Here is a 26837-nt window from a genome sequence, read left to right as displayed (position 1 = left end):
AAACAGTGAGGATAATACGAATTGCAAGGAATCGGGCATAGATAGGCTAGCAGAATGGGCAGACAAGCAGCAGATGGAATTTAATGCAGAGACGTTTGAGATGATGTATTTTGGTAGAAGGAATAGGGAGAGGCAATATAGATTTAATGGCACAGTTCTAAAGAGCGTGCAAGCGCAGAGGGACCTGGGATCCATGTGCATCCATCTTTAAAGGTGGCAAGGCATATCGAGAGAGTGGTTAGCAAAGCATACGTGATCTTGAGCTTCATCAATAGAGACATTGAGTACAAAAGCAGGGAAGTTATGCTGAACTTTATAAAGATCTGGGTGGGCCCCAAGTGGAGTATTGCTTCCAGTTCTGTTCACCACAAGTTAGGAAGGTCGTGAGGGCCTATGAAGGTGTAGAGGAGATTTTCTAGAATGGTTTCAGGAATGGGGGAGTAAGTCATAAGTTTAGGTTACAAAAGCTAGAGTGTTCTCCTTGGAGCAAAGGAGATTAGAGGGAGATTTGAGCGAGGTGTGTGAGATTATAGCAGGCTTAGATAATTTAGATAAGGAAAAACTCTTAGTAACTGATGGTACAAGGACAAGGGGACACAGATTGAAGGTTTGAGGCAAGAGATGCAGAGGGAATGTGAGGTAGAACTTTTTTACGCAGTGGGTGGTAATGACCTGGAACTCACTGCCCCCAAGGGTGGTGGATACAGAGATTCAAAAGGAAATGGGATGGCCACTTGAAGAATATAAACTTGCAGGGCGAAGGGAACAGAATGGTGTAGGGGGGTGACTGAATAACTCTGTGGAGAGCTGGCATGGACTCGATAGACCGAATGGCCTTCTTCTGTGTCGCAAATGAATAGACAAATAAATGGATAGATAGATTGATGCGTAGACAGATAGATAGATAAATAGATAAATAAAAGTACATAATGGATAGCAAGCTGTCAACCAAACAGAAAACAGTGCATCGTGGTTTCTGGTAATTATCCAGAATCTGTGCTATGCTACCAAAAACTTCTGCTCCAGAACTAGCCACATGCCTAGCCTAGTGCACCTAGAACACAGGCATCTACCCGACAATCTGGAAAGTTGCCCGAGCATCTCCTGTCCACAAAAAGTAGGACCTCATTACAATGAGGCTGCAGACCTCATTACAGTTTTTATTCAATAGACAAAAGAGCTGAATTCCACAGGTGAGGTGAGAGTGACTGCTCTTGCTATCGAGGCAGCATTTCACTGAGTATGGCATCAGAGAGCCCTGGCAAAATTGACATGAATGGGAATCAGGAGAAAACTCTCCACTGGTTGGTGTCATACCCAACACAAATGTAGATGTTTGTGATTACTGGAAGCCAATTACCTTAGCCCCATGACATCACTGCAGCAGTTCCTCAGGTAGTGTACCAGGCCCAACCACCTTCAGCTGCTTCATCAATGACGTTCCCTCCATCATAAGGTTAGACCTGGAGATGTTCACTGACTATTGTACAGTGACCAATAACATTTGCAACTCCTTAGATATTAAAGCCATCCATGCCCTGACACAACAAGACCTGGACAACATTCAGGCTTGAGCAGATAAGTGGCAAGTAACGTTCACACCACACAAGTGCAGGCAATGATGATCTTCAACAAGAGAGAATCTACCCTCCTCCGTTTGGCATTCAACGACATTACCATCACTGAAACCTCCACTTTCAACATTCTGGGGGTTACCATTAACCAGAAACTGAACTGGATCATCCATATAAATGCTCTGGCTACACGAGCAGGTCAGACACTGGAAATTCTGCAACGAGTAACTCAGCTCCTGACTGCCAAAAGCCTGTCCACCATTTACAAGGCACAAGTGAAGAGTACTCTCCACTTGCATGGATGACTGTAGCTTTAACAGCATTCAAGAAGCTTGATACCGTCCAGGACAAAGCAGCCCAACATATCATCACCCCATCCACCATCTTAAACATTCACTCCCACCACCACTGGTGCAAAGTGGCAGCGCCGTGTACCATATACAAGATGCACTGCATCAACTCGCCAAGCCTCCTTCGACAGCAACTTCCAAACCTAGAAGGGCAAAGGCAGCAAGGCAGCAGACGCATGGGAACACCACCACCTGCATCGCCCTTCTTTCACTGTCGCTGGGTCAAAACCCTGAAAAACCCCCCCGAACACACTGTGGGTGTACTTACTGCACATGGGACTGCAGGAGTTAAGGAAGCAGCTATGGGGCAAAGAATCGGCATGGACACAATGGGCCGAATTGCCTTCATACTGTGCTGTAACTATTCTCTGATTGTATGATTCTATAACCTGTGGGGGAATGAATACAATGAATTATTGGCAGGATTATAAGAAGGTGGGTTCACGGAGTTTCAAGTGGAACATTAATGGTGGCAACAGACGAGTTGAACTGTAAGAGAAACACAGTTCCTGCTTTACTGAAAGCTCTATGAAACTATGTATGTATTTTCACTGTTCTGTTCCAGCATGGAGACTGCAATGCATTCTCTTTTCTGAAGGAGATTATGTTTTCCTAAAGACAATGGGCGGCACAGTGGCGCAGTGGTTAGCACCACGACCTCACAGCTCCAGCGATCCAGGTTTAATTCTGGGTACTGCCTGTGTGGAGTTTGCAGGTTCTGCGTGTGTTTCCTCTGGTTGCTCTGGTTTCCTCCCACATGCCAAAGACTTGCAGGTTGATAGGTTAATTGGCCATTATAAATTGCCCCTAGTATAGGTAGGTGGTAGGGAAATATATAGGGACAGGTGGGGATGTGGTAGGAATATCGAATTAGTGTAGGATTAGTATAAATGGCTGGTTGATGGTCGGCACAGACTCGAATGGCCTGTTTCAGTGCTGTATCTCTAAACTAAACTAAACATCTGCGTTATACTCTTAAGCATGTTCCATTTCAGGAAATATCAATGTGAAAATGATTTGTTTGTTCAGGTTGCTGTAACTAACATCCAAAATGTTACAAACTAATTACATCTCTGGGGGTTTGCACCAGTAATAAATAAGGGATCCTTCTCGTCACAGAGCACACAATGGAAACATCTCGTGTGGAAAATGCACTCACCAGCAAATGGTCAGTTCTTTGCCATTTACTATGAGTGTCTGCCCGGGATTTTTCGGAATGTGTTCCCTAAATAATTTTTTTCAGTGCTTTCCTGTGACTCAACATTCTACAGTTGCTTCAGGATCTTGTTTAATTAAAATTCTTAATTGATTTGACTCTCTAAATAATTTCATCTTTGCGGCCAGAGCAGCGTGACCTGCAGCTTATACATTTCCATTTATGCAATGATGCAGCATTTTCAAAATTGGATCGTGTGTGACGACCCCCCATCAGAGTGAAACAACTTGATATGAAGATGGAACTGACAACAATACCTCAACCCTGTCTGAATACTGACACAGAGCGACTCTACCCGGCTCTAACAGTGACCTGACAATAATAGTTTAACACTGAAACAAAAACAAGAAATGCTGGATTCACTCAGCAGGTCTGGCAGCATCTGTGGAAAGAGAAGCAGAGTTAACGTTTCGGGTCAGTGACCCTTCTTCGGAACTCCTGTCTGAATACTGACACAGAGTGAAACAACCTGGCTCTAACAGTGACCTGACAATAATAGTTTAACACTGTCTGAATACTGACACAGAGTGAAACAGCCCGGCTCGAACAGCGAACCGATAATAATACTTCAACTCTGTCTGAATTTACACAAGTGACAAGCCAAGTTTCACCATCTCCTTCCTCAATGAAGGAGCTTTGAAATCTTACAACAGGTTCAAATTAAAATGTTTCTGTGGTTTCCAGCTGTAATTAGATATATCTATTTCTATCCATTGCTTTGAATTGAGTTTCAGTTACATAGTTATCTGCCATAGCTCCAGGGATCTCCTTCACACTCGGGCTGATTTTATTCCATCTGCTGCTGGAATTTCAGGTGAAAAGTTCCAGCTGATGCTATATGGGGATTTTGAATGAAGGTATTGAGATTAATTGTTGCATTATTGGAAATTATCAATTTTGCTGGTCCTAATTCCTGGTTCCTTAATCTGCTGCAGAACGAGGCATGCTGGTCTCGAGTTTATCAGCTCCGAGTTGGTGGATAACTTGATCACCGTGTATATTAAAGCTGTTACATTTCAATTATTGAAGCAACTGAAAAGATGCTTTCAGATATGTTTACTGGTGCACAAAATACAAAGCTTTTTCCTTGGTGACATGCTTGCTTTCCTGAGTAAAACTGTACCAATCGGGCACAGATCGATTGAATAAGTGGTAATCTTGCAAATATTATGTCAAGTCCAGTCTAAGACTTTCGATGGGAGTCAAATCTGTCATTTCCATTTTTACTCCTTTTTGCGGCGAACATCATGGCCATTGTGATCCTGTCCCAGGGAAAGTTTTGTCTCTCCAGATGTATCAGTCGGTATCTGGTATTCAGGGTGGTGATGGATCTCCTGGTCGTCATCACTCAGTACCTGGGGTTCATGGAAGTGACGGATCTCCTGGTCATTATCACTGTTGAGATATTGACTAGAATTGGTGGCATCTATTTTCGGAATAGCTTCCTGTGAACAACGTTGTCTTGTAGTGTCACTATTGTGCATATCTTTTCATCTCGAGACAGTTCCGTCTGGTTAACTGTCGCTTTCACTTTTGATTGATTTGTGGCTGTTTGTTACCAGAAGCGAAGAAAACAGCGGCTGTTCATATTGGAATGGTCTGTATCCTGAGTCGTTTGAAAAACAACCTGTTTTACTTCGCATGTGAGCCTTTGTATCCAATTACTAAAGTGGCCTGGTACTGCAACAGAAAAATTAGCTTTTATGTTTCACCCATATGGGCACGATTTATCTGGTCTGATTGTCTTTTAACCCCATGTCTCCCGTTCCTCATGATGATACTGCTCAATGCTCTGACAGTCAGACACATTCCAGTGACCAGCAGAGCCTGCAGAAGACTTCAGACCTACAGTAATGAAAAATATCAGAGTGACCCAGAGATGGAGAACCAGAGAATGCCCATTATTTTATTCTTCACCATCTCGGGCAGTTCATCCTCCAGAAACATGCTTCTGCTCCTGAGTTGCTGCATGTATGTACGCTGAACAAACACCTTTATGTACACAATAACTCAAAGTAAATTCAGGTAGGAGTTAAAGAAAACTATGAAATATTTACTGGATCTATTTGCCAAATTAGTCCAAAAATGAAACAACCAATTGAACAAGTCAATCTCAAATAGGCTCCACCTTGACGTTTTGTCTTTCCATTCTCCAAAGCCATCTCTCCTTTGTCTACCCATTTATCACCCAATTTAATGTTATAAACTCGTCTGCTTTATTTCCCAGTGAATCGTTATTTCCTGTCCATGGTGTTACAGCCAGGTGAGGAGGGGGTCTCAGGCTCCCTTTCGCTCTTCCTCTCAATTGACCACAATAGGGTTAATTCCTTTTTTAAAACAGTGGTTCCAGTTACCACCTCCGTGCTTGTTAGACCTTGTTCCTCGAACGTAATTGCTAAAGAACCAAACAGACAGGTGTTCTTGAGTTTCAACAAGAAATAGGTAAGTTTGTTACACTTAACACTCTAACTCAATTTAAAATACTAAAAATACGCTACACATTCACGCACACGTTCACACGAGAGTTACACACGAACAAATAGATTACAGAGGAAAAGAGATTTGGTGGTTGGATAAAAATTCAGGATAAATTGAACTTAAATGCAGTCTGTTACTTGTGCAGTCCCTAGCTGAAGCTGGGGTCTGGAAGTCCTTGCTGATCTGAGTGCATTGCGGTGGGCGTGAATGTAAAATTAGTTGTTGATTCTGTTCCCCTGGTTGCTGGCTGTAACGGTCAGTAGGCTTTGAGGGATGGGGGTGGGGATAGGTGGCAGGGGGCCCCTAGTCGAAGTCATTTCTTCCCTTGATATTTTCTGGGGAGAAGGAGAGAAACAGAGAGGGAGAAACAGGGGAGCAGCTTCCTGCTTCAAAGCTTTTGTTTCAGTGACTGCTTGTCTGCTGTCTGTATCACAAAACCTTTGTTACTTCAGAGATGTAGTCGCATAGCTCTATTAATCCCCATTGTTTCTAATGAGCATTTTATGGAATCTTCTAATGAAATTCAGGGTTCTACATGCCCAGGATGACTTTGAATCGCTCGCTAATGAGGATCATCTGGCTTATCTACTCAGTCAGCCAAAGCATTGTTCTGACAGGGCTTCGTTAGACTTTTCATCTCCAGTTCAACATCTTGGGGCTTCAAATGTAAATTGCTGTGGCCATCTTGCTGACTAGTTTTTAAAAGTTAATTTTCAGGATTTTTCCATTGCAAGTCTAATGTGTTCCAATTGCGGAAATTAATATTTCCTATTTAGCATATAGGGTTTTTCAGAGAGTGTGGCTGAAATTTCCACTGGGCCCTTGATCTTGCTGGTGTCTGTATTGAAATTGTTGGGTTTGATTAACTTTGGGTTTGGGCCCTGATCATTGGATTCTTCGGTGGGTATATCAACTTTGACCTCACTTTTAGTTCTCTGATGAGTCATACAAGTGCTGTTCACTTTAGAGCATTTGTGTTTCCCTTTTCTCTTTACTGTGGGGAGGCTTCTTTGCTAATCACCCCATCTTCTCTGTGACATTCCAGCTCTCAGCTATCTGGCCAGCTTCCATTGCTCTCCCCTGCGGCACTTCAAACAAGTGGGGCCTTGCCCTCTCTGCTGGTTTGCCTTTTTGGGAACTTTCTTTGCCCCTGCAGGTTTTTGTAAATGCTGATAGCAGTTTTTGTAGGATGCTTCTTTGGCCTGCATTTATGTAGGAGGGTGTGCGATCGAATCTTTCAAACATTACAGGGTTGATTAACCAGACAGTGGGGGGCTCCATTTGGGGATCCTCCCGACCCTCCTTTAACTTGTCCTCACTGCCCTTTTCGTCCCATTCCTCCCTAACTGTCTGACAGACCTGTGTGAGTATGTCCCTTTTGTTTTTGGCAGGGTGTCCACATCATCGACCAGCACTCTGCTGGAGGGCTCTCTGATAGCTGGTAGGGGAATTAGGGGTGCATGTTTTACTGCAGCTTGCGGCTTCCCCACAACCTGGCACGTGTGGCAAATTTTACAGAACTCAACCACATCTTTGTGCAGTTTTGGCCAATCAAAATGCTGTCTTCGTAGGCTTTTTTTTTTTCAGGCAATGACATGTCCAGCCATTGGAAGCTCTTGGGCCATTCCTAATATTTATTTATGGTACCACGATGGAACCACTATCTGGTGAACCACTGTCCACTCTTTGTTCACAGGTCTGTGAGAAGCTCTCCACTTCCTCATCAGCACCTCATTCTTTAAAATGGTAGCACTCAGGGACTCACTATCATTGCCTCCATTCTTTCCAGTCACTGCACGACAGGATCGGGACTTAGCAATGCTAGAGCAGGAGCGGGGTAACAAGGCTCACTATTCCTGTCAGTTCCACACAAGCCCACCCAAAGACTAATGCAGTGAGTGCAATGGCCCAAGCATTCGCAAATAAAACCATGCACTGGGACATTCCTTCTCAGAACAGGGATTATAGGTGATCCAAATCTCTGGCTCGGCAAGGTTCCTTCAGTGGCTGCTACCTTCGCTTTCACAAGGGTTCAAGGGAGGTTACCATGGACTTCTACCCAGACTGTACCAGCGTAGAGGATCAAATCATCCCAGGTCGAAGTTTTAGTGTTATAAACACGCAACCCACTACGGACTGCAAGAGCTCAGACACAAATTTTCAAATCCTTCTGGCCACAGGTAGGCGATGTGTAGGTGACCTCTTCTGTCCTCAGTCTTCTCGTGGTAACAAAAGTGCAAGGCTGAAGACAACTCGGCCAAAGCCGAGCTTCGGGAAGCTCCCTTTCTGTCCTCAAAAGACTATTTCCCTCCCGAGCACATGTTTAAATAATTAATTTCGAGGGGATGGTAGTTCGCCCTATGTCAATCACTTGCTCAAACCCTTCTAACCAATGAATACCCGAGGTGTCAGGAGTGGTCACCTCCCACTTGTCCATTATTTCAGCTCGAGGTTATATTTCAGTTTCCCTCTTACTGTGGCCAAATGTTCGCTTTCATTCGACCCTTTTGCAGATAAGAGGGTGCACAAGGCGCTTGAAGAATCCTTGGATCAGCTGAAGAACGTCTATGGTGTCTAGTGACTTCTATATAACCCCTCGGGAATTTCATACTTCTTTCCCCTTATCTTGCTTGCACCAGCAATGACCCTGGCTTTAGCAAGTGCATCTCCGTCCCTTTTGAGAGACAGAGGGGAAAACAGCTTCTCTGGAAGTCTGTTTCATGCAAATGCCTACTGGTTCTATGAGGAGATTTTGTATCATTCTAACTATCATTTATTAAAGGGTCGCATTTCTTACAAACTGTAGGATTTTGCTTTTGTTGAACATTGAATTCCTGCTGGATTTTTTCTTTAGTAACTATGTAATTTACCCCAACTTCCATATCTCTCTGTGGAGCAATTGGAGACCACGTTCGGCTGTGAACTGAAATGTTGGTGGTTCAAAACCACCCAGGGACGTCGACCCTCACTGAACGTTTCCCATTGAGCGCTCATTGTCGTGCAGCTGTCGGATCTCCATGCTGACATTGGAGCCAGCATGACCTGATGATTTAACAACACTGCTCTCATCCGTTCGTTGTGTGCGTTTATGAATTCAGGAAAATCTATTTTCAAGGAAATTAGCAAAACACACCAACCTTTGCACCATGTACTTCCATCGAACCCTGCTAAATATATTAAGTTCGGGGCTTCGAATAAAAACAATGCAAATTCATTCCATGGGTGCACAATCTGGGACAGTTCCACCGCTGGGATTGGGGAAAACAAGTTGAATGCGGCAGACCATTTTAATGATGTTTCACCTGCATCAAATAACTTCACATTTATTGATGTACACTAAAAGTCCCTGGCTGTCATTGTTCCAGTCCACTGCTAACAGCTGATCAATGCAGGTGTGGAACTGCCATTGAGAGCTGAGCACCAAGCACTGAATCTTCGTCAGCTAACACATCCAATTCCACACATCGTGTCTCAGAATCACCGCTCTGAGAGTCGAAAACCGTGACAAATACTCAACAGGATGGGCAACTTGTGAAAACTCTTTCCATTTTTGGTGCGCAGACTTTTCTTAAAACTTCAAACAGCACCATGTGACAATATATACTGTGAGTGTTTGTCTGTGGCTGTCATGGTTCTATATGAACTGTGAGTCTTGACGTGATGACGGCGATGCACTGTGAGTGTGTCAGTTGTAAATATACTTTTATTTTGATAATATATATCAGGTTCTAAATATATAAATATTGATAATTGATACAGTGTACTTGAGCATTTCAGGTGTATCGGTGTGCTCATTCTGAATAAATATGTGTGTGTGCGTGTGTTACTTCTCAATGTCTTTGTGTGTATCTGTGTTGTGTATACATTTTTCTATGTGTAAAAGCAAGGTAAGAGAGCAATAAATAAGCAGAAAGTACACATAAACACACTCAGTCCCACAACACGGTTCAGAAACACGCACATAAACTCACACAGTCCGACAACATCGTGCAGAGACACAAACCCACAACACGCTTCAAAGACACACAAAAACATGCACGGTCCCACAGCATGGTTCAGAGACAACGAAAGATGCACACTTCATCCCAAAACACGGTGCAGAGACACACAAACTCACACCATCCTCAAACACGGTTCAGAAACCTACACAAACTTACACAGTACCACAACACAGTTCAGACGCGCACACAAAATCTCACTCAGTCGTGCCACTCATTTAAAATACCTGTCGAGCAAGATACATCTTAAAACAAGAGACGTTCACATGTGACATGGAATGCAACGTTCAGAGGGCTGTGCAGCTAAGGTGAGGAAGACGGGAATGATGTGGTTGATGATTGCGTGGAATGCTTTGCAAACATGGGTTACGTTGCTTGATTTCATTCTGCACCTTGAAATTCAGAAGCAAGTGAGGCACCAGGTGGAAACCAACAGCTGTCTCTGCAGAAGCGGAGACATGGCCTCCGAATCTAACCGTTTAAACTCTGAAAACCTTCTGCTGGATCTGAACTGCCCTGTATACCAAGGCCAATTTGTATACTTTATAAAGCGGAATGCCCAGAACTATGCAGAGTACTCCAGGTGGGGTCTAACCAGGACATTATATAGCTGCAGCGAAGCTTCGCCCCCATTATATAACTGCCTCTGTTACGCATTCTACTGCTAGGGTAATCACATTGCATGTAGCAACTCAGCAAAACAAGGAAGCATTTGATAAAAATAAAGAGTTTAAAAACACAAGTATGTGTCAGTGCAATCAGTAAATAATGAGAAATGAAATCCAGAACTTGGCAAGAATCCCAAGTGGATGTCTTGGTGTGGTTGGGGAAGGGAATCTTTGTCAATGATGGCACACTGTGCATTGACACTGCAGCAGCTGCTCCACCTCTTACAAACTTAGTTTCTGAAGTGAGAGTTTACAAAAAAGGAATTGGATAATTGCATGAAAGGAGAGGCAAACAAAAGCAGAACAAAGGAAGTGGGCCCAACTGGCAAGTCTTTGAAAAAACTGGCAATGGTACGATGGCCTGAATGGCCTGGCAATGTGTTGTGCACTGCTGAGTGTCCATTGCTGGGTCAATACCTCTGCAGCCTTGCGAAATGTCACAGTGGAATTGCATTTCAATGAAACAAGCACCACATGACTGTATATTTTAACAATGCTTGCAGCTTCCTCAGCCCTGCAACTGTGCTGAGTGTCTGTAGTGTAGTGGTGATCACCTTTGTCTAACACCCAAGCGGTCCCCAGTTCGAAACAGGGTAGAAACTTATTCGAAACAAACCGTAACTTCTGACCACGAAAGATGCAATCATTGACATTCCCCATTAACACAACACAATTTCTCAAAGTCCTATTTCTCTTGCACATTGTGGGCACAATGCCTTGCAATCGCTCCTCTTTCTAGTCCTGATGCTGCAGAAAGTTCCTCAAAACCTAGCACTTGCACTTCATTTGGCTCAGATTAGAATAGAAACCTGCAACACTGGCTTGCGAAGTAACAGCTGATCGAAGTCTCATTTCAGACGAGGCAAAAGCACATCAGCAATTCACTTTCGCCAGCTCCACATTCGTTGAGACAGGGGCACGCCGCAATATTTTGACCCGCACTGTCCAATTACTCGCTGCTAGCAGCAAGAGGGGTCTGCTGCCTCAATCAACAGGTTCCTGGCCATCTCGGGGAGGTAAAATAGCACAACCCGGGCCAAATCTCCCCATAAACAAAGCACAGGCTCAGCAAAACGTAGGCACATGATATCCGGGACATTAAACCTCCGAGCAGCTTGAAGAGAACACCCAAGTGACTGAAACTTTATTTGAGTTGCAATGATGAATCTCCGGTGGAAACAAGTTTGGGGAAAATGCTCCTCCTGAACATTTCTTTTTGGGTAAAAGGGGCAAAAATCCTTTTCAATTTAACCACTGCTGCAGCAGATTCTTGGTGTCTTAAGCACCTTGATAACGCAGCTCTTAACATGCAGCCGCAATTATGACAAGGGGTAAAGGTTCATGACACGCAGAGGGGAAAAAGTTATTTAAGTTATGACAGTCGCTCACAGACTTATTAGCGTTTTGTTCAGTCAGTAACAGAGACATACCTGGGTTTATTGATGCAGATTAACATAACTATTCAGCGTCACGCAGAGCCGCTAAGAGTACGTTGCCTCCCTTAAAGACGGACACAGCTGATTCTGTAACTGAAGCTAAGGAAACAGGCAGACGTGCCAAATTATCACTTTGTATTGTTCTTCATTCGGCGAGTAACAGGAAAACTAACAAGGTGGCGTTGAAAATGAGATGCACTGCGGCTCCGCTCAATATCAACCCGCTCCTTCATATTGAACTGAGGAAGACTATACATGAATAAAAGCAAAATACTGTGGATGCTGGAAATCTGAAATAAAAACAAGAAATTTTGGAAATACTCAGCAGGTCTGGCAGCATCTGTGGAGAGAGAAGCAGAGTTAACATTTCGGCTCAGTGACCCTTCTTCAGAACTGGCAAATATTAGAAAAGTCAAAGGTTAGAAGCAAGTAAAGCGGGGGTGGAGCCAGAGATATCAAAGGAGAAGGTGTAGATTGGGCAAGGCCACAGAATAGCTGACCAGAAGGTCATGGAGCAAAGGCAAACAATATGTTAATGGTGTGTTGAAAGACAAAGCATTCGCACAGATAGGACTGTTAACGGACTGAAAATTGAACAGCAGCAAGTACAAACATGAAAACAAAACAGTGGGTAAGTAAACTGAACAAACTAAGATGAAATAAAATAAACATACAAAAAAATGTAAAAAATGTAAAAAAGAAAAATAACAAAAAGTGAAAGTAAAATGGGGGGCCCGTCATGATCTGAAATTATTGAACTCAATATTCAGTCCGGCACGCTCTCGTGTGCAGTGGTTAGCACCGCAGCCTCACAGCTCCAGCGACCCACTTTCAATTCTGGGCACTGCCTGTGTGGTGTTTGCAAGTTCTCCCTGTGTCTGCATGGGATTCCTCCAGGTGCTCCGGTTTCCTCCCACATGCCAAAGACTTGCTGGTTGATAGGTTAATTGGCCATTCCCAATTGCCCCCAGTAAAGGTAGGTGGTAGGGAAATATAGGGAAGGTGGGGATGTGGTAGGAATATGGAATTCGTGTAGGATTAGGATAAATGGGTGGTCGATGGTCGGCACAGACTCGGTGGACCGAAGGGCCTGTTTCAGTGCTGCATCACGAAACTAAACTAATCGGTCAACGAGATGCTGTTTTTCGAGCTTGCGTTGTTGTTCACTGCAACACTGCAGCAAGCCCAGGATAGAGATGTGAGCATGAGAGCAGCGGGGAGTCTTGAAATGGCAAGCAACCAGAAGCTCAGGGTCCTGCTTGCGGACTGAGCGGACGTGTTCCGCAAAGCGGTCACCCAGTCTGCGTTTGGTCTCCCCAATAAACATGAATATACATTAATTGGATTTAGGCGCCAGTATGTTGCAAAACCAGAAGAAAGAAAGGCACAAATGCCATTAACACTGACTTTACAAATGATTCACTGAAAAATTCTTTCATTTGCTGGAAAAGATGAATATTGTGCATCTGAAAATGGGCACCATGGGATTGTGTTGCATACTGACCTGTTTTCCTGTATTTGCCTGTCATCTATACAATTCAATTTGTGTTGGATATCGCTGAGAATCTCATTTCAAGATGCGGGCACAACTATTAATATAATCCTACTGAAAGTTTAATCCTGGAACAAATCCTGTGTGACGTGGATTGCAACGTTTAGAGGGCTGTGCATCTAAGGTGAGGAAGACGGGAATGATGTGGTTGATGATTGCATGGAATGCATTGCAAACTTGGGTTACGTTGCTTGACTTCATTCTACACCTTGAAATTCAGAAGCAAGTGAGGCACCAGGTGGAAACCAACAGCTGTCTCTGTGGAAGCGGGGACATGGCCTCCGAATCTAACCATTTGAACTCTGAAAACATTCTGCTGGATCTGAACTGCCCTGTATACCAAGGCCAATTTGTATACTTTACAAAGTGGAATGCCCAGAACTATGCAGCGTACTCCAGGTGGGGTCGAACCAGGACATTATATAGCTGTAGCGAAGCTTCGCCCCCATTATTTAACTGCCTCTGTTACGCATTCTACTGCTCGGGTAATCACATTGTATGTTGCAAATCAGCAAAATAAGGACGCATTTGATAAAAATAAAGAGTTTAAAAGCACAAATATGTGTCAGTGCAATCAGTAAATAATGAGAAATGAAATCCAGAACTTGGGAAGAATCCCAAGTGGATGTCTTGGAGTGGTTGGGGAAGGGAATCTTTTCAATGATGGCACACTGTGCATTAACACTGCAGCAGCTGCTCCACCTCTTACAAACTTAGTTTCTTCAGTGAAAGTTCACAAAAAAGGGAATTGGATAATTGCATGAAAGGAGAGGCAAACAAAAGCAGAGCGAAGGAAATGGGCCCAACTGGCAAGTCTTTGAAAAAACTGGCAATGGTACGATGGCCTGAATGGCCTGGCAATGTGTTGTGCACTGCTGAGCGTCCATTGCTGGGTCAATACCTCTGCAGCCTTGCGAAATGTCACAGTGGAATTGCATTTCAATGAAACAAGCACCACAAATAGATCATGACTGTATAGTTTAACAATACTTGCAGCTTCCTCAGCCCTGCAGCCGTGCTGAGTTTCTGTAGTGTAGTGGTGATCACGTTTATCTAACACGCAAAAAGTCCCCAGTTCGAAACTGGACAGAAGCATTTTCGAAACAAACCCAAACTTCTGACCACGTAAGATGCAATCATTGACATTCCCCATTAACACAACACAATTTCTCAAAGTCCTATTTCTCTTGCACATTGTGTGCACAATGCCTTGCAATCGCTCCTCTTTCTTGTCCTGATGCTGCAGAAAGTTCCTCAAAACCTAGCACTTGCACTTCATTTGGCTCAGATTGGAATAGAAACCTGCAACACTAGCTTGCCAAGTCACAGCTGATCTAAGTCTCATTTCAGACGAGGCAAAAGCACATCAGCAATTCACTTTCGCCAGCTCCACATTCGTTGAGACAGGGGCACGCCGCATTATTTTGACCCGCACTGTCCAATTACTCACTGCTGGCAGCAAGAGGCGTCTGCTGCCTCAATCAACAGGTTACTGGCCATCTCAGGGAGGTAAAATAGCACAACCCGGGCCAAATCTTCCCATAAACCAAGCACAACTCAGCAAAACGTAGGCACATGATATCCGGGTCACTAAACCTCCGAGCAGCTCTAACAGAACACCCAAGTGACTGAAACTTTCTTTGAGTTGCAATGATGAATCTCCGGTGGAAACAAGTTTGGGGAAAATGCTCCTCCTGAACATTTCTTTTTGGGTAAAAGGGGCAAAAATCCTTTTCAATTTAACCACTGCTTCAGCAGATTCTTGGTGTCTGAAGCACCGTGAAAACGCAGCTCTTAACATGCAGCCGCAATTATGACAAGGGGTAAAGGTTCATGACACGCAGAGGGGAAAAAGTTATTTAAGTTATGACAGTCGCTCACAGACTTATTAGCGTTTTGTTCAGTCAGTAACAGAGACATACCTGGGTTTATTGATGCAGATTAACATAACTATTCAGCGTCACGCAGAGCTCGAAGAGTACTTTGCCTCCCTTAAAGACGGACACAGCTGATTCTGTAACTGAAGCTAAGGAAACAGGCAGACGTGCCAAATTATCACTTTGTATTGTTCTTCATTCGGCGAGTAACAGGAAAACTAACAAGGTGGCGTTGAAAATGAGATGCACTGCGGCTCCGCTCAATATCAACCCGCTCCTTCATATTGAACTGAGGAAGAATATACATGAATAAAAGCAAAATACTGTGGATGCTGGAAATCTGAAATAAAAACAAGAAATTCTGGAAATACTCAGCAGGTCTGGCAGCATCTGTGGAGAGAGAAGCAGAGTTAACATTTCGGCTCAGTGACCCTTCTTCAGAACTGGCAAATATTAGAAAAGTCAAAGGTTAGAAGCAAGTAAAGCGGGGGTGGAGCAAGAGATAACAAAGGAGAAGGTGTAGATTGGGCAAGGCCACAGAATAGCTGACCAGAAGGTCATGGAGCAAAGGCAAACAATATGTTAATGGTGTGTTGAAAGACAAAGCATTAGTACAAATAGGACTGTTAACGGACTGAAAATTGAACAGCAGCAAGTACAAACATGAAAACAAAACTGTGGGTAAGTAAACTGAACAAACTAAGATGAAATAAAATATACATACAAAAACATGTAAAAAATGTAATAAAGAAAAATAACAAAAAGTGAAAGTAAAATGGGGGGCCCGTCATGATCTGAAATTATTGAACTCAATATTCTGTCCGGCACGCTCTCGTGTGCAGTGGTTAGCACCGCAGCCTCACAGCTCCAGCGACCCGGTTTCAATTCTGGGCACTGCCTGTGTGGTGTTTGCAAGTTCTCCCTGTGTCTGCGTGGGATTCCTCCGGGTGCTCCGGTTTCCTCCCACATGCCAAAGACTTGCTGGTTGATAGGTTAATTGGCCATTCCCAATTGCCCCTAGTAAAGGTTGGTGGTAGGGAAATATAGGGAAGGTGGGGATGTGGTAGGAATATGGAATTCGTGTAGGATTAGTATAAATGGGTGGTCGATGGTCGGCACAGACTCGGTGGGCCGAAGGGCCTGTTTCAGTGCTGTATCACGAAACTAAACTAATCGGTCAACGAGATGCTGTTTTTCGAGCTTGCGTTGTTGTTCACTGCAACACTGCAGCAAGCCCAGGATAGAGATGTGAGCATGAGAGCAGCGGGGAGTCTTGAAATGGCAAGCAACCAGAAGCTCAGGGTCCTGCTTGCGGACTGAGCGGACGTGTTCCGCAAAGCGGTCACCCAGTCTGCGTTTGGTCTCCCCAATAAACATGAATATACATTAATTGGATTTAGGCGCCAGTATGTTGAAAAACCAGAAGAAAGAAAGGCACAAATGCCATTAACACTGACTTTACAAATGATTCACTGAAAAATTCTTTCATTTGCTGGAAAAGATGAATATTGTGCATCTGAAAATGGGCACCATGGGATTGTGTTGCATACTGACCTGTTTTCCTGTATTTGCCTGTCATCTATACAATTCAATTTGTGGTGGATATCGCTGAGAATCTCATTTCAAGATGCGGGCACAACTATTAATATAATCCTACTGAAAGTTTAATCCTGGAACAAATCCTGTGTGACGTGGATTGCAACGTTTAGAGGGCTGTGCAGCTAAGGTGAGGAAGACGGGAATGATGTGGTTGATGATTGCATGGAATGCATTGCAAACTTGGGTTACGTTGCTTGACTTCATTCTACACCTTGAAATTCAGAAGCAAGTGAGGCACCAGGTGGAAACCAACAGCTGTCTCTGTGGAAGCGGGGACATGGCCTCCGAATCTAACCATTTGAACTCTGAAAACATTCTGCTGGATCTGAACTGCCCTGTATACCAAGGCCAATTTGTATACTTTACAAAGTGGAATGCCCAGAACTATGCAGCGTACTCCAGGTGGGGTCGAACCAGGACATTATATAGCTGTAGCGAAGCTTCTTCCCCATTATTTAACTGCCTCTGTTACGCATTCTACTGCTCGGGTAATCACATTGTATGTTGCAAATCAGCAAAATAAGGACGCATTTGATAAAAATAAAGAGTTTAAAAGCACAAATATGTGTCAGTGCAATCAGTAAATAATGAGAAATGAAATCCAGAACTTGGGAAGAATCCCAAGTGGATGTCTTGGAGTGGTTGGGGAAGGGAATCTTTTCAATGATGGCACACTGTGCATTAACACTGCAGCAGCTGCTCCACCTCTTACAAACTTAGTTTCTTCAGTGAAAGTTCACAAAAAAGGGAATTGGATAATTGCATGAAAGGAGAGGCAAACAAAAGCAGAGCGAAGGAAATGGGCCCAACTGGCAAGTCTTTGAAAAAACTGGCAATGGTACGATGGCCTGAATGGCCTGGCAATGTGTTGTGCACTGCTGAGCGTCCATTGCTGGGTCAATACCTCTGCAGCCTTGCGAAATGTCACAGTGGAATTGCATTTCAATGAAACAAGCACCACAAATAGATCATGACTGTATAGTTTAACAATACTTGCAGCTTCCTCAGCCCTGCAGCCGTGCTGAGTTTCTGTAGTGTAGTGGTGATCAGGTTTGTCTAACACGCAAAAAGTCCCCAGTTCGAAACTGGACAGAAGCATTTTCGAAACAAACCCAAACTTCTGACCACGTAAGATGCAATCATTGACATTCCCCATTAACACAACACAATTTCTCAAAGTCCTCTTTCTCTTGCACATTGTGTGCACAATGCCTTGCAATCGCTCCTCTTTCTTGTCCTGATGCTGCAGAAAGTTCCTCAAAACCTAGCACTTGCACTTCATTTGGCTCAGATTGGAATAGAAACCTGCAACACTAGCTTGCCAAGTCACAGCTGATCTAAGTCTCATTTCAGACGAGGCAAAAGCACATCAGCAATTCACTTTCGCCAGCTCCACATTCGTTGAGACAGGGGCACGCCGCATTATTTTGACCCGCACTGTCCAATTACTCACTGCTGGCAGCAAGAGGCGTCTGCTGCCTCAATCAACAGGTTACTGGCCATCTCAGGGAGGTAATATAGCACAACCCGGGCCAAATCTCCCCATAAACCAAGCACAACTCAGCAAAACGTAGGCACATGATATCCGGGTCACTAAACCTCCGAGCAGCTCTAACAGAACACCCAAGTGACTGAAACTTTCTTTGAGTTGCAATGATGAATCTCCGGTGGAAACAAGTTTGGGGAAAATGCTCCTCCTGAACATTTCTTTTTGGGTAAAAGGGGCAAAAATCCTTTTCAATTTAACCACTGCTGCAGCAGATTCTTGGTGTCTGAAGCACCGTGAAAACGCAGCTCTTAACATGCAGCCGCAATTATGACAAGGGGTAAAGGTTCATGACACGCAGAGGGGAAAAAGTTATTTAAGTTATGACAGTCGCTCACAGACTTATTAGCGTTTTGTTCAGTCAGTAACAGAGACATACCTGGGTTTATTGATGCAGATTAACATAACTATTCAGCGTCACGCAGAGCTCGAAGAGTACTTTGCCTCCCTTAAAGACGGACACAGCTGATTCTGTAACTGAAGCTAAGGAAACAGGCAGACGTGCCAAATTATCACTTTGTACTGTTCTTCATTCGGCGAGTAACAGGAAAACTAACAAGGTGGCGTTGAAAATGAGATGCACTGCGGCTCCACTCAATATCAACCCGCTCCTTCATATTGAACTGAGGAAGAATATACATGAATAAAAGTAAAATACTGTGGATGCTGGAAATCTGAAATAAAAACAAGAAATTCTGGAAATACTCAGCAGGTCTGGCAGCATCTGTGGAGAGAGAAGCAGAGTTAACATTTCGGCTCAGTGACCCTTCTTCAGAACTGGCAAATATTAGAAAAGTCAAAGGTTAGAAGCAAGTAAAGCGGGGGTGGAGCAAGAGATAACAAAGGAGAAGGTGTAGATTGGGCAAGGCCACAGAATAGCTGACCAGAAGGTCATGGAGCAAAGGCAAACAATATGTTAATGGTGTGTTGAAAGACAAAGCATTAGTACAAATAGGACTGTTAACGGACTGAAAATTGAACAGCAGCAAGTACAAACATGAAAACAAAACTGTGGGTAAGTAAACTGAACAAACTAAGATGAAATAAAATATACATACAAACACATGTAAAAAATGTAATAAAGAAAAATAACAAAAAGTGAAAGTAAAATGGGGGGCCCGTCATGATCTGAAATTATTGAACTCAATATTCTGTCCGGCACGCTCTCGTGTGCAGTGGTTAGCACCGCAGCCTCACAGCTCCAGCGACCCGGTTTCAATTCTGGGCACTGCCTGTGTGGTGTTTGCAAGTTCTCCCTGTGTCTGCGTGGGATTCCTCCGGGTGCTCCGGTTTCCTCCCACATGCCAAAGACTTGCTGGTTGATAGGTTAATTGGCCATTCCCAATTGCCCCTAGTAAAGGTTGGTGGTAGGGAAATATAGGGAAGGTGGGGATGTGGTAGGAATATGGAATTCGTGTAGGATTAGTATAAATGGGTGGTCGATGGTCGGCACAGACTCGGTGGGCCGAAGGGCCTGTTTCAGTGCTGTATCACGAAACTAAACTAATCGGTCAACGAGATGCTGTTTTTCGAGCTTGCGTTGTTGTTCACTGGAACACTGCAGCAAGCCCAGGATAGAGATGTGAGCATGAGAGCAGCGGGGAGTCTTGAAATGGCAAGCAACCAGAAGCTCAGGGTCCTGCTTGCGGACTGAGCGGACGTGTTCCGCAAAGCGGTCACCCAGTCTGCGTTTGGTCTCCCCAATAAACATGAATATACATTAATTGGATTTAGGCGCCAGTATGTTGCAAAACGAGAAGAAAGAAAGGCACAAATGCCATTAACACGGACTTTACAAATGATTCACTGAAAAATTCTTTCATTTGCTGGAAAAGATGAATATTGTGCATCTGAAAATGGGCACCATGGGATGTGTTGCATACTGACCTGTTTTCCTGTATTTGCCTGTCATCTATACAATTCAATTTGTGCTGGATATCGCTGAGAATCTCATTTCAAGATGCGGGCACAGATATTAATATAATCCTACTGAAAGTTTAATCCTGGAACAAATCCTGTGTGACGTGGATTGCAGCGTTTCGAGGGCTGTGCAGCTAAGGTGAGGAAGACGGGAATGATGTGGTTGATGATTGCATGGAATGCATTGCAAACTTGGGTTACATTGCTTGATTTCATTCTGCACCTTGAAATTCAGAAGCAAGTGAGGCACCAGGTGGAAACCAACAGCTGTCTCTGTGGAAGCGGGGACATGGCCTCCGAATCTAACCATTTGAACTCTGAAAACATTCTGCTGGATCTGAACTGCCCTGTATACCAAGGCCAATTTGTATACTTTATAAAGTGGAATGCCCAGAACTATGCAGAATACTCCAGGTGGGGTCTAACCAGGACATTATCTAGCTGTAGCGAAGCTTCGCCCCCATAATTTAACTGCCTCTGTTACGCATTCTACTGCTAGGGTAATCACATTGTATGTTTCAAATCAGCAAAATAAGGACGCATTTGATAAAAAATAAAGAGTTTAAAAGCACAAATATGTGTCAGTGCAATCAGTAAATAATGAGAAATGAAATCCAGAACTTGGCAAGAATCCCAAGTGGATGTCTTGGAGTGGTTGGGGAAGGGAATCTTTGTCAATGATGGCACACTGTGAATTGACACTGCAGCAGCTGCTCCACCTCTTACAAACTTAGTTTCTTAAGTGAGAGTTTACACAAAAGGGAATTGGATAATTGCATGAAAGGAGAGGCAAACAAAAGCAGAGCGAAGGAAATGGGCCCAACTGGCAAGTCTTTGAAAAGACTGGCAATGGGACTATGGCCTGAATGGCCTGGCAATGTGTCGTGCACTGCTGAGCGTCCATTGCTGGGTCAATACCTCTGCAGCCTTGCGAAATGTCACAGTGGAATTGCATTTCAATGAAACAAGCACCACAAATAGATCATGACTGTATAGTTTAACAATACTTGCAGCCTCCTGAGCCTTGCCACCGTGCTGCGTGTCTGTAGTGTAGTGGTGATCACGTTTGTCTCACACACAAAACATCCCCAGTTCGTTACCGGGCAGGAACATTTTCGAAACAAACCCAAACTTCTGACCACGGTCTTTGCTGTCATTGACATTCCCCATGAACACAACACAATTTCTCAAAGTCCGATTTCACTTGCACATTGTGTGCACAATGCCTTGCAATCGCTCCTCTTTCTCGTCCTGATGCTGCAGAAAGTTTCTCAAAACCTAGCACTTGCACTTCATTTGGCTCAGATGAGAACAGAAACCTGCAACACTGGCTTGCTAAGTGACAGCTGATCTCAGTCTCATTTCAGACGAGGCAAAAGCAAATCAGCAATTCACTTTCGCCAGCTCCACATTCGTTGAGACAGGGGCACGCCGCAATATATTGACCCGCACTGTCCAATAACTAGCTGATCGCAGCAAGAGGGGTCTGCTGCCTCAATCAACAGGTTACTGGCATCTCGGGGAGGTAAAATAGCACAACCCGGGCCAAATCTCCCCAGAAACCAAGCACAGGCTCAGCAAAACGTAGGCACATGATATCCGGGTCACTAAACCTCCGAGCAGCTCTAACAGAACACGCAAGTGACTGAAACTTTCTTTGAGTTGCAATGATGAATCTCCGGTGGAAACAAGTTTGGGAAAATGCTCCGCCTGAACATTTCTTTTTGGGTAAAAGGGGCAAAAATCCTTTTCAATTTAACCACTGCTGCAGCAGATTCTTGGTGTCTTAAGCACCTTGATAACGCAGCTCTTAACATGCAGCCGCAATTATGACAAGGGGTAAAGGTTCATGACACGCAGAGGGGAAAAAGTTATTTAAGTTATGACAGTCGCTCACAGACTTATTAGCGTTTTGTTCAGTCAGTAACAGAGACATACCTGGGTTTATTGATGCAGATTAACATAACTATTCAGCGTCACGCAGAGCCGCTAAGAGTACTTTGCCTCCCTTAAAGACGGGCACAGCTGATTCTGTAAGTGAAGCTAAGGAAACAGGCAGACGTGCCAAATTATCACTTTGTATTGTTCTTCATTCGGCGAGTAACAGGAAAACTAACAAGGTGGCGTTGAAAATGAGATGCACTGTGGCTCCGCTCAATATCAACCCGCTCCTTCATATTGAACTGAGGAAGACTATACATGAATAAATGCAAAATACTGTGGATGCTGGAAATCTGAAATAAAAACAAGAAATTCTGGAAATACTCAGCAGGTCTGGCAGCATCTGTGGAGAGAGAAGCAGAGTTAACATTTCGGCTCAGTGACCCTTCTTCAGAACTGGCAATTATTAGCAAAGTCAAAGGTTAGAAGCAAGTAATGCGGGGGTGGAGCAAGAGATAACAAAGGAGAAGGTGTAGATTGGGCAAGGCCATAGAATAGCTGACCAGAAGGTCATGCAGCAAAGGCAAACAATATGTTAATGGTGTGTTGAAAGACAAAGCATTAGTACAGATAGGACTGATAACGGACTGAAAATTGAACAGCAGCAAGTACAAACAAGAAAACAAAACAGTGGGTAAGTAAACTGAACAAACTAAGATGAAATAAAATAAACAAACAAATAAATGTAAAAAATGTAAAAAAAGAAAAATAACAAAAAGTCAAAGTAAAATGGGGTGTCCGTCATGATCTGTAATTATTGATCTCAATATTCAATCCGGCACGCTCTCGTGTGCAGTGGTTAGCACCGCAGCCTCACAGCTCCAGCGACCCGGATTCAATTCTGGGCACTGCCTGTGTGGTGTTTGCAAGTTCTCCCTGTGTCTGCGTGGGATTCCTCCGGGTGCTCTGGTTTCCTCCCACATGCCAAAGACTTGCTGGTTGATAGGTTAATTGGCCATTCCCAATTGCCCCTAGTAAAGGTAGGTGGTAGGGAAATATAGGGAAGGTGGGGATGTGGTGGGAATATGGAATTCGTGTAGGATTAGTATAAATGGGTGGTCGATGGTCGGCACAGACTCGGTGGGCCGAAGGGCCTGTTTCAGTGCTGTATCACAAAACAAAACTAATCGGTCAACGAGACGCTGTTTTTCGAGCTTGCGTTGTTGTTCACTGGAACACTGCAGCAAGCCCAGGATAGAGATGTGAGCATGAGAGCAGCGGGGAGTCTTGAAATGGCAAGCAACCAGAAGCTCAGGGTCCTGCTTGCGGACTGAGCTGACGTGTTCCGCAAAGCGGTCACCCAGTCTGCGTTTGGTCTCCCCAATAAACATGAATATACATTAATTGGATTTAGGCGCCAGTATGTTGCAAAACGAGAAGAAAGAAAGGCACAAATGCCATTAACACTGACTTTACAAATGATTCACTGAAAAATTCTTTCATTTGCTGGAAAAGATGAATATTGTGCATCTGAAAATGGGCACCATGGGATTGTGTTGCATACTGACCTGTTTTCCTGTATTTGCCTGTCATCTACACAATTCAATTTCTGTTGGAGATCGCTGAGAATCTCATTTCAAGATGCGGGCACAGATATTAATATACTGAAAGTTTGATCCTGGAACAAATCCTGTGTGACATGGATTGCAACGTTTAGAGGGCTGTGCAGCTAAGGTGAGGAAGACGGGAATGATGTGGTTGATGATTGCATGGAATGCATTGCAAACTTGGGTTACGTTGCTTGATTTCATTCGACACCTTGAAATTCAGAAGCAAGTGAGGCACCAGGTGGAAACCAACAGCTGTCTCTGTGGAAGCGGGGACATGGCCTCCGAATCTAACCATTTGAACTCTGAAAACATTCTGCTGGATCTGAACTGCCCTGTATACCAAGGCCAATTTGTGTACTTTATAAAGTGGAATGCCCAGAACTATGCAGAGTACTCCAGGTGGGGTCTAACCAGGACATTATATAGCTGTAGCGAAGCTTCGCCCCCATTATTTAACTGCCTTTGTTACGCATTCTACTGCTAGGGTAATCACATTGCATGTTGCAAATCAGCAAAATAAGGACGCATTTGATAAAAATAAAGAGTTTAAAAGCACAAATATGTGTCAGTGCAATCAGTAAATAATGAGAAATGAAATCCAGAACTTGGCAAGTATCCCAAGTGGATGTCTTGGAGTGGTTGGGGAAGGGAATCTTTGTCAATGATGGCACACTGTGCATTGACACTGCAGCAGCTGCTCCACCTCTTACAAACTTAGTTTCTTAAGTGAGAGTTTACAAAAAAGGGAATTGGATAATTGCATGAAAGGAGAGGCAAACAAAAGCAGAGCGAAGGAAATGGGCCCAACTGGCAAGTCTTTGAAAAAACTGGCAATGGTACGATGGCCTGAATGGCCTGGCAATGTGTTGTGCACTGCTGAGCGTCCATTGCTGGGTCAATACCTCTGCAGCCTTGCGAAATGTCACAGTGGAATTGCATTTCAATGAAACAAGCACCACAAATAGATCATGACTGTATACTTTAACAATACTTGCAGCTTCCTCAATCTAGCAACCGTGCTGAGTTTCTGTAGTGTAGTGGTGATCACGTTTGTCTAGCAGACGAAAGGTCCCCAGTTCGAAACTGGGCAGAAACATTTTCGAAACAAACCCAAACTTCTGACCACGAAATATGCAATCATTGACATTCCCCATGAACACAACACAATTTCTCAAAGTCCTATTTCTCTTGCACATTGTGTGCACAATGCCTTGCAATCGCTCCTCTTTCTAGTCCTGATGCTGCAGAAAGTTCTTCAAAACCTAGCACTTGCAGTTCATTTGGCTCAGTTTAGAATAGAAAACTGCAACACGAGCTTGCTAAGTAACAGCTGATCGAAGTCTCATTTCAGACGAGGAAAAAGCACATCAGCAATTCACTTTCGCCAGCTCCACATTCGTTGAGACAGGGGCACGCCGCAATATTTTGATCCGCACTGTCCAGTTACTCGCTGCTCGCAGCAAGAGGCGTCTGCTGCCTCAATCAACAGGTTACTGGCCATCTCAGGGAGGTAAAATAGCACAACCCGGGCCAAATCTCCCCATAAACCAAGCACAGGCTCAGCAAAACGGAGTCACATGATATCCGGGTCACTAAACCTCCGAGCAGCTCGAACAGAACAACCAAGTGACTGAAACTTTCTTTGAGTTGCAATGATGAATCTCCGGTGGAAACAATTTTGGGGAAAATGCTCCTCCTGAACATTTCTTTTTGGGTAAAAGGGGCAAAAATCCTTTTCAATTTAACCACTGCTGCAGCAGATTCTTGGTGACTTAAGCACCTTGATAACGCAGCTCTTAACATGTCGCCGCAATTATGACAAGGGGTAAAGGTTCATGACACGCAGAGGGGAAAAAGTTATTTAAGTTATGACAGTCGCTCACAGACTTATTAGCGTTTTGTTCAGTCAGTAACAGAGACATACCTCGGTTTATTGATGCAGATTAACATAACTATTCAGCGTCACGCAGAGCCACTAAGAGTACTTTGCCTCCCTTAAAGACGGACACAGCTGATTCTGTAACTGAAGCTAAGGAAACAGGCAGACGTGCCAAATTATCACTTTGTATTGTTCTTCATTCGGCGAGTAACAGGAAAACTAACAAGGTGGCGTTGAAAATGAGATGCACTGCGGCTCCACTCAATATCAACCCGCTCCTTCATATTAAACTGAGGAAGACTATACATGAATAAAAGCAAAATACTGTGGATGCTGGAAATCTGAAATAAAAACAAGAAATTCTGGAAATACTCAGCAGGTCTGGCAGCATCTGTGGAGAGAGAAGCAGAGTTAACATTTCGGCTCAGTGACCCTTCTTCAGAACTGGCAAATATTAGAAAAGTCAAAGGTTAGAAGCAAGTAAAGTGGGGGTGGAGCAAGAGATAACAAAGGAGAAGGTGTAGATTGGGCAAGGCCACAGAATAGCTGTCCAGAAGGTCATGGAGCAAAGGCAAACAATATGTTAATGGTGTGTTGAAAGACAAAGCATTAGTACAGATAGGACTGTTAACGGACTGAAAATTGAACAGCAGCAAGGACAAACATGAAAACAAAACACTGGGTAAGTAAACTGAACAAACTAAGATGAAATAAAATAAACATACAAAAAAATGCAAAAAATGTAAAAAAGAAAAATAACAAAAAGTGAAAGTAAAATGGGGGGCCCGTCACGATCTGAAATTATTGAACTCAATATTCAGTCCGGCACGCTCTCATGTGCAGTGGTTAGCACCGCAGCCTCACAGCTCCAGCGACCCGGTTTCAATTCTGGGCACTGCCTGTGTGGTGTTTGCAAGTTCTCCCTGTGTCTGCGTGGGATTCCTCCGGGTGCTCCGGTTTCGTCCCACATGCCAAAGACTTGCTGGTTGATAGGTTAATTGGCCATTCCCAATTGCCCCTAGTAAAGGTAGCTGGTAGGGAAATATAGGGATGGTGGGGATGTGATGGGAATATGGAATTCGTGTAGGATTACTATAAATGGGTGGTCGATGGTCGGCACAGACTCGGTGGGCCGAAGGGCCTGTTTCAGTGCTGTATCACGAAACTAAACGAGATGCTGTTTTTCGAGCTTGCGTTGTTGTTCACTGGAACACTGCAGCAAGCCCAGGATAGAGATGTGAGCATGAGAGCAG

General features: G+C 44.0%; 1 non-coding gene across 1 annotated transcript; it reads left to right on the top strand.

The window, feature by feature from the left end:
* Positions 1 to 24728: 24728 nt before the first annotated feature.
* trnaa-agc (transfer RNA alanine (anticodon AGC)) lies at positions 24729 to 24801 on the top strand. The gene has a single exon. It is a non-coding gene; the product is annotated as a tRNA-Ala (tRNA).
* The last annotated feature ends 2036 nt before the right edge of the window (positions 24802 to 26837 follow it).

This window comes from Heterodontus francisci, chromosome 22 (genome assembly GCF_036365525.1).
Source record: "Heterodontus francisci isolate sHetFra1 chromosome 22, sHetFra1.hap1, whole genome shotgun sequence".
Taxonomy (NCBI): domain Eukaryota; kingdom Metazoa; phylum Chordata; class Chondrichthyes; order Heterodontiformes; family Heterodontidae; genus Heterodontus; species Heterodontus francisci.
This window is presented reverse-complemented; position numbering and strand designations above follow the sequence as displayed.